Source organism: Carassius gibelio, chromosome A7 (assembly GCF_023724105.1).
Source record: "Carassius gibelio isolate Cgi1373 ecotype wild population from Czech Republic chromosome A7, carGib1.2-hapl.c, whole genome shotgun sequence".
In the NCBI taxonomy this organism is placed as follows: Eukaryota; Metazoa; Chordata; class Actinopteri; order Cypriniformes; family Cyprinidae; genus Carassius; species Carassius gibelio.
In genome coordinates this window covers 10,230,591-10,239,505 of record NC_068377.1, presented here as the reverse complement: position 1 = coordinate 10,239,505, position 8,915 = coordinate 10,230,591, and the positions used below count along the sequence as shown (strand labels likewise).

The following is an 8,915-nucleotide window of genomic DNA, read 5'->3' as shown; positions in this document are numbered from 1 at the left end:
CCCATCATGCATCTAACCATCCACTCAGCGTTCAGAGCTGTTCAGATTAAACTGCAGCTCCGCAGTGAAACAGTGTCATGGACAGAAGACAGAGCAAGTGGAAATATATTTTCTAGGCTATATTTTCCGTCTTGTAATGCCACAGGTTTAGGTTATTTATTGATTGATTTAAATATAAATTATTTGTAATAGAGCAGACACTGTCTAACCATGTCTACAGCGAACGTGAGAGTTGTGCCGTGCCCCGCTGAGCTGAAAGTGCGTCTAGACTTGATGACATCACACTATAGTGTCACATCATCTGAACGTAGTGTCAGTAAATTTGATCATAAACAGAATGAGCATCATTTCACTGATGGGGATCGTGTCACATCCAGTGTAGACAACATCAGAGACAAATATTGAAGCAGTTATGTTCATTTTTGAAAAACGATGTTTTTAATAAATAGCTAAATAAGCAAAAAAATAATAAAAATAAGCAAGCAATCGCAAGTTTGGGGGTTTGATTCCCCTGGAACACATGATATGTAAAAATTGATAGCCTGAATGCACTGTAAATCGCTTTGGATAAAAGCGTCTGCTAAATGCATAAATTAAATTTTTAATTTAATTTTAATTTAAATAAGAAAGTTTTAGGCTGTGAGTGTGTGCAGTTTACACTGTAGAAAATAAATAGAAGCATCGTCAAGTTATTTTTACCACAGGCACTATTTTATTCATAAATTGAAAAACTCCATAAAAAAAAAACATATGAAAATCTAAAAAGCAACCCGCAGCTCTGACGTCATAGTTCCACCACTCTTATTCCAGATCTATTATGGCACTTAATTCTTACATTTTATGTCCTAAAGAACATTTATTCTCACACATGTACACTGGGAAAGCATGAAGAGCTCCTTTCATGTTGACATCATGTAAAAAAAAAAAACTATAATAATAAAAAAACGGTGATAAAGGCAGTTAGTGTTTGTGATTTGCCTTCACATGAAGATCAGACGTTAAGAATGTGATGAATGTCTGTGAAATCCTGCAGGTCTCTGATATGGTGAAACCTAGAAAACCACAAAAACGTAAAGTGTTTAACCGACATTGGAAAAGAGAAAGCCAAGTCTGTGTCCTGTTATGTTAGGTTTGCTCTTCAGCTCAATAGAAGTTACCTGAAGTGTTGAGGCTCACTCTGATATTTTAAGCATCCAGCTCAGCCTGCAGTTTAAGAAAGATTTGTAAAGGTTTACTACAAGTTTGTACATTTCTTTTGTAATTTTGATATATTACAATATTCATGTCTGTGTATAAGCTTAAAACTAATTCTGGATTAGTACTCTTAGAAGCTAGTTGTTTAAAAACAGACCAAACAAACACACGTTTATCAGGGCATTTCCCCCAAAAAAAGCACTGTATGGCTAAGATGAGCGCAGAAACATTTGACACCAAATGGTCTCAACAATCGACTTGCTCATAATGCTTTTGAGAAACGCAGTCCTGAACATCACAGTTAACACCAGTGACATTCAAATCGTTTAGTGATGAAATGCCAGCTAACGTTAAGATTAGTGTCCTTCTTTGACGTTAACATCATACTGTAAGCAGTGATGCTAAAATAGAATCCAAATCAATGCGCATTCAAAATCACTTGGGCGGTCTGTAAAAACAGCATTTCCCAAAAATAAAAACATCCCTTTATCGTGATATTCAATAAGACATTTTCACAATTGTTTTGATGTACTTACAAGTTGTTCCATAAGTTTGCTCCGGTCGCTTGTGATTGTCCGCCGTGTTGAATGGATTCTTCTGAACGTCGATTAGAACAACAACGTGACGTCACGGAGTAAACTTAAAATTAATAATTTCAATAGAAAAGTCTACTCAAAACCCGACGTTAAGCCACACAAAAAAATAAAACAATTCCTCATTCAGAAAATGTAATTTTTATAAGTTGCATCAATGATTTAAAAGACTTTAAATGCGGTGTTCTACAATGTGTATGATGGTCTTTCCTGGCTAGTGCATTATAAAAAAGTAAAATAAAATCAGATTATTTTTCAAGCTACATAATCTTAAAGCAGATCAATCCGAATCAAAGTGACTTGTTTTAAAGAATCCCCACATCCCCAGTTCCCCCAGCAGTGTCTGCTAAACTGATGGTCTCCTCTCTTCATATGCTAATAACACTAATGCCTCCACATTATCACCTGCCCTCTCACAGCGAGCAGGTATTTGGACATACAAGCAAAGCCCAGAAAAGAAAGCAGGTCCATTTAAGTGTATTTTATAAATGAAATGATACAAATAGTATTTAATTATACCAGATATTAATTTATTATTATTCAATTTAGGTTGAAACTCAACATTTTTGCAAAGAAGCTGTTTATATTTTAGGCATTGTATATTATTTTATTTTTAAATGCTAGATAAATAAAATAAGATCATAGCAGTAAGTCAGGGGAACACTTTTATTAAGTCAGGCATTTGTTGAACACACTGCTGGGTACTTTTTAAAAATACAGGAGACCTTCTTTCCCATAACATGCACCAGTTCATTATCAGGTTTATGGTCTCTGGTCTCTCAAACACTGGATAATATCAGTTAAAAAATATATATAATTTCCCTTAGGGCTTAAATGAACCTCATCATTTAAATATAGCTCAGGTTTGTCAAACACTATGTGTGGATGATGGACAATGCTCCCATTAACACAGAGAACAAACTTGGCCATCACATTGTTCACAAACTTCCTGACTTTGTCCACCTTTCCTCCAGTGGTGCCTCGGGTCGATTGAAGAAAGCATAATCTTCATTTGTTCAGTTCTTTCTTTAAGACACTGTTGGAAGAAAGGAAGGAGGTCAGCCCAAACACTGGACCTGGGAGGACACACTGAGATTCGTGCCCATGGTTTCCCTTGCTTGCTTTTCACCACGTCCAATGTAGCTGTCCCTACAATCCAGATTCTGCATGCAGCTGATAGAAAATATACAATACAAATTATTAATTATGGCTCAAATCTTTGGAGGTTCCATAATTGCTGAAAATGTGTTTATAGGATGTTTATTTTATTGTTACATTTCCAGTCTTTAACATGGACAGCCAAAACTCACAGGTTTAAACGTTAAACTGAAAGATATTCAAATCAATATACACTAACACTAAGAGGTTTACTTGTCTTGAAATGAGATTGACATCTATTATTCTTGTTGATTGTGGCAATTCCATTTTTGGGAGTATATATTTTTGTATTCAGAACATTTTATACTCAAAATATATTGAGTAGCATTAGCAACATACCTTTTTTTGAGGACTGAACTTTCTGATGAAGTGAAATTATTGTTTAGAGTGAACAATGTGAACTGTTGACTTGACTTTTCTTAAAAGAAAAAAGGAAAGACAGTTTTGTTAAACATGTTTAAACATAGTTGCAACATTTGTAGAATAAGTGATTAGAAAATTTAGAACTTACTCATGTTGTAGGATATGTTCTCCCTTCTAGCAGCCAGAATCATTTTAATAGTGAGTGAAGGTTCTGTGATTATAAAGCAGCACTTCCTCCAGCTGGAGAGCGATGGGTTACATCAGGATATGATCACTGTCTGTATGATGCGGTCTGTATGACCGGTCATCTGTATGATCAGCTTCTGTTTGACCAGTCATCAGCATGCTGGCCATTCTCTTATGCATTGCATCTAGACCTGACGAGTCACTCTATGTCTTATGTTTTTACTTAAGTTTAACTTTTTCTGATGGCAAGAATGGCTGTTTTAGTGTTATTATCAACATTGTTGTTTCATAGATAAACAGAATATGAAATATTGATAAATGTAAAGGCAACCAAACAGGCGTCACAATTCACAGTCTCATTGGGGACCATTTTTACACTTTCTCAATCGTGGACTCTTGGTCAGGAGCCCTTGGCGTAAATATTTAGTTTGTCCATTTAGTGCAGGTTTTCCATGTGCAGGGTATTTCACTGGTTTCATTAAGATACCTTTGCATCAACAGACAAACGCTGTGGACAGGGACATTTATTACGTCAGTTTTGATGTCTTTTATCTCAAACTCAAATTCAGCTGTATTTTATGATGACTGTGTTTATGGAGTGGAATCATTTTAAGTTATTAATACCTCAATGTTGAAACTTTTCACAAACTTATTGTATGACTTCAGAAGACTTTGAATACAACACAAATAGTTTTTAATACTTTTATAATCTTTCTAGCACTAAATGCCCTTGAGTGTAAAAAAAAAAAAAAAAATCCCTGATTATTTTTCAAGCTACATAATCTAAAAGCAAACCAATCCCAGTCAAAGTGACTTGTTTTAAAGAATCCCCACATCCCCCAGTTCCCCCAGTAGTGTCTGGTAAACTGATTGTTCTCTCTTCTTATGCTAATAACACTAATGTCTCCACATTATCACCTGGCCCTACACAGCAACAGTACCAACAGTATCCGGGCTAACTGAGTCTCATCCAATCACGGACCAGATATCTGGGTTGGGTTGTATATATACTGTTTTCCTGACAGAATCTACATTGAATTTTTTAGTTTTTTTGTGAAATAAAATTCCAAAACCTTAAAGGACAAACTGCTTCTTGAGATTCCTACATTGCCTACAAGGGACCACATACAACAAAGCCTACTAAGGCCATTTCTCATCTCTTTTTTCCATTCAACACTGAAAAGGTAAGTTATATATTCTGAATTTAGATTCTGATAATATGTAAATGGTAGCCTTAAAAAATAAATGTCTGCCAAAAATGCATGCAGACTGTTAAAATTTGTATGTAGTCTCTTAGTAAATGTTAGTGCTGTTTAATCTCTATTTACTGAATATATTTGTTCATTTGTTGATAGATTTTTTTTGTGGTTGTTTCTAAATATTGTTTTTCATTTTGGCAAATGCAGTGTACCCTAAAAAAATCTTGAATATTTCACAGGAAAATGAGACCCAGAAGAGTCTGTCCTGAAAAGGAAGCTTTGAAATTCATCGCATCTGGGAAAGATAAAGACATATTTCAGTCAAGAGTCAAGAGAAAGGTAAGTTATCATTTATGACTCTGTCTCCAATACTGTATGACTGCAAATATTAATTAAATACTTGGCATGGTAGCTTATGAATTTCAAGAAATGCACTGTGCAATGTTATTACTAGTTCATAGTGTGCAGTGTGAAAAAATAACAACAGAAATTATAGATGATCAGTGGCTTGAATATTATGTGTATTTTAATTTTGATGCACAGTTATAAAGATTGTAATGTACTGATAATCATACTTGATAAAATATAAAATATTGATAATCACTGGAACTCGAAAACAACTGGGACACATATTAAACTTGTATCATAAATGTATGTATTCTCTAAAGCTAATATGTGCGTTTGTATGTGTTTGTGACCAACAGATCGTTGATGAACAGAAAAGAGCACATTTGTGTGCATTTGTGACCACAAACATCACTGCAGGAGAATAAATGATGTTCGACTGCGGAGATCCTGACAGCTCATGGAGACAGGTACATTTCTATTTCAATAACTTTAGCTCATATTTCTGAGTTATTTCATGAATTGTTATTTATTTGTAGTAGTCAAACTTCCTTTGAGTTTTAATGTAAAATAATGGAATTAACCTGGCAAACTTGTTACAAACAATGTTAAATCAGTTTGGGATCAGTACGATTTTTTTAAATGTCTTTAAAAGAATATTCTGCTCACCAAGTCTTCATTTATTTAATAATAAAAAGTACAGTGAAAACTATATAATAGTGATATATTATCACAGTTTAAAGTAACAGTTCTCTCTCTCTCTCTCTCTCTCTCTCTCTCTCTATACGTATACTGTATATATAGACAATATATCTATAGATATCTCTATATAGGTCTATTCAGTTTATTTTAAATAAATGCTGTAATTTTGAACTTTATTTTAATTAAATAATCCTAAAAAGTACTATATATCACAGTTTCCACAAAACTATGAAGCAGGAAAAGATGCTTTCAACACTGATAATATAAGAATCCTTATTAATGATTGAGAACCAATAATAATTGATCATAAAAGAACATCAATTCAGCTAATTCAAATTATTTCTGAAGATCATTTGACACTGAAGAGTGGAGTAATGATGCTGAAAATACAGCTGCACTTCACAGAAATACATTACAGTTTAAAGAACATTCGATAAGAAAACAGTTATTTCAAATTGTAATACTATTTCACAATTTTAAATTCATTTTACAATATTTCTGATCAGGTAAATGCAGCCTTGATTAGCAGAAAAGTCTTCTTTTAAAAACATTAAACCAGTCTTCCTGATCCCAGACTCACTGGTCAGGTGTGTTGATCCTGTGAGAGGTGTGATGTTTGTGGGGGAGAGAGAGAGAGCATGAACAGGGCAGATAGCACTACAACACAATAGAGATTATTGATCAAAGTGAAGAAAAAACTATCCGCATTGGTATGGTCTTTACTATATTTCATAAAATAGTACCACTTTCCCATAAGATGTCATTGGTTAACACTAGTTAACATGAAAATCACTTTTAAAGTGTTTATTAATGTTAGTAAACATTACTTTCATCATTAACAAATACAATGTTTGATTTTAATAATGTATTAATAAATATTATTTAATGTAGTTGAGCTAACATTAACAAAAAATAAACAGTTGAATTTTTTTTAATGTTAACAAAGCTTAAATATTTAAACAAATGTATTTCTCATTGTTAGTTAATGTGTCCTGTCCATCGCTCAGTGTTTTTAAATCAAACTTAAAGACTCATTTTTACACCCTTGCATTTGAGTGATGCGGTGTACGGTTCTTTTGATGTATGTTTTTATTTTTTTAAATGTGTATATATACATATTTTTTATTTTAATTTTTGATCTCTGTTGCTTTTAAAGTAAACTTTTCTTGTAAAGCACGTTGGATCAATGATGGTTGTGTTAATGTTGTGCTCTATAAATAGAAATTGAATTGACCCGACTTATTGTAAAGTGAAACTTTACACTTAACAAAAAACACTTTATTTTAAGGGAATAATGCATTAGTAATCCAGAATAATGCATTAGTTAATCAATAATTATTGGCTTATTCTGGTCAATAAACTTGAATATCACTTAGTAAGTGCCACTCAATAATTGTGAAAAAGTTAATAATTAATTACTGGTTTGTTTATTCTTAACTAATGCACAATTCTGGATCCTTAAAATGTTAGGTTAATCATGAATTACTAGTGTGTTATTACATGAATTACATCTTTTAATTTGGGTCTGGGTTTGAGTATAAAAGGGGATGCAAGTCAAAAAGTTTAATGTATGGAATAATAAAATTTTAGTCTGTAACAAATATGATTAAAATAATCAATTAAAGCATTAATTAAAATCAGTTTTACAAAAAAGAGCACTTGTTGAAATGTTCTGCATGTCACTTTCAGCGTTCATAACAATATCATTATTAATTCTGTACAGCTTAGTCAGGTGGCCATTACTAGACATTGTTATAAATTAATCTTCTATATTACAGGTAGCAGGATGCTTGGTCCATTACATCCTGACGGATGGACAACACCCTTATCAGACAACTACACCCTACACCCAGGATCCACTTGGTCTGTCTCTACATGTCAGAACGAGTAACTTCAGTCTTCAATGGGATAAAAGACAAAAAATATCTTAAGCAGAATGCTGAGCAAATCAGTGGAAGAGCATCCTACTATTGAGGAAAGCCTTCAGGAAGTCAAAACTATGTGCAAAGACTTATTGTAGAGTTTACAATAAGCATTAAAATGATTAGATATAAATACTGGTGTGAATTTGATCACTGGTCTTATCAAATATGAACCAAAAACAGCTACAGCAATGTCCATGTGGTTTCAGGAAATAGTGACACAAATGATGATCTTTCTGAAATAAGGGCTGCCAGCTCAGAAAAGACTTCAGTCTTCAGTCTTGGACACATCAGTAAATCACTAGTGCCATTAAATCAAAACGGTATGTTCCATTCACCATAAACAATACAGAAGATCTGAAGATCATTGTCTTTTCATGTTTTCAACTTTGTAAAGTATGTATTACTGACATTACATTTTTTTCATTCATTCATATATTTATTCACTATATATATTTTTTATCTTTTAATTTTGTTAAATAGCAAGAGCCAGAAAGCCCTGGTCAGAAACAGAGAGGAAAGTCATAGAACACTGTTTCAAGATCTACTTTGAGGAAATGAAGGCTCCTGGAAAAGTGGACTGTGAAAGATGCATGAATGCAAACAGGATTCTAAAGGATAATGGAAGAGACTGGAAAACAGTTAAATACTTTGTGCTCAATAGAATAATTTCAGTTAAGAGAAGTTTGGGTCAACAGTACTGAGCTCATAAACCCTGAGAGCTATTTTTAGAGAGATTATGAGAATAAAGTTTGACTTGATTTCATTCAAAATGCTGTTTTGTTTTTTCACAATATCCTTTTCAATGCAGGAAGTCTGCATATATATATATATATATATATATATATATATATATATATATATATATATATATATATATATATATATATATATGTATGTATGTATGTATGTATGTATGTATGTATATGTATGTATATGTATGTATGTATTACCTCCAAAGATCCAAATGGTTATCTGTTTTCTTGCCTTTACATTTAACAATTTACATTTCACATGAATGTTTAGAATATTCTGCCTATTTCTGAATGTAATGGCAATGTTGATAATAAAAATGGAGCCCCTAAATCAAGTGCTGCTCTGAAAAATATCAGTGTGTTAAACGACTAAAGTGCCAATGCTTAAAGTATTTTATTGTAGCTGTCCATACAACACCTGACACTAATACACACATGGAGGTCAAAACTCAAAATTATTTATTGATTGTTGCATTGAGAATTTTCAGTTGGATCTAC

General features: G+C 32.8%; 1 long non-coding RNA gene across 2 annotated transcripts; it reads left to right on the top strand.

The window, feature by feature from the left end:
• The first annotated feature begins 4,075 nt into the window (after window positions 1-4,075).
• On the top strand, window positions 4,076-8,494 carry LOC128017713 (uncharacterized). 2 transcript variants are annotated; one of them, XR_008184509.1, is made up of 5 exons: window positions 4,076-4,678; window positions 4,933-5,032; window positions 5,398-5,508; window positions 7,519-7,985; window positions 8,146-8,494. It is a non-coding gene; the product is annotated as an uncharacterized LOC128017713 (long non-coding RNA). The 2 variants fall into 2 exon arrangements; XR_008184508.1 differs by having other exon boundaries at window positions 7,519-8,494.
• Window positions 8,495-8,915: the final 421 nt, after the last annotated feature.